Raw genomic sequence first — 233 nt, forward strand, 5'->3', positions numbered from 1 at the left:
TATAGGCTGATATTTCGATAAGAAATGGCTACTTCTTTTTGAAGACCTTTGGGTTATTCAGCACATAAAATATTCATGATATGTGTTTTATTTATTCAGTTTCATCTTGTTTTAAGTCGTTTTCGAGCGACGAGAAATGATACAGAACCGAAGCGGAAAAAGATATAGGAATATTTAAGAGAAAAAAACCGGCGGAAGAAATAGATACTGACACAAGAAAATGCATGAGCGTG

General features: G+C 33.9%; 1 protein-coding gene across 1 annotated transcript in view; it reads left to right on the top strand.

Annotated features, from left to right (window-relative positions):
- The window catches only part of LOC119587745 (nephrin-like), a gene marked incomplete at both ends in the record, with an annotated part of 138820 nt that overhangs the window by 64844 nt on the left and 73743 nt on the right, over positions 1–233 (top strand).

The sequence above is a fragment of the Penaeus monodon genome, chromosome 23 (assembly GCF_015228065.2).
Source record: "Penaeus monodon isolate SGIC_2016 chromosome 23, NSTDA_Pmon_1, whole genome shotgun sequence".
Classification (NCBI taxonomy): domain Eukaryota; kingdom Metazoa; phylum Arthropoda; class Malacostraca; order Decapoda; family Penaeidae; genus Penaeus; species Penaeus monodon.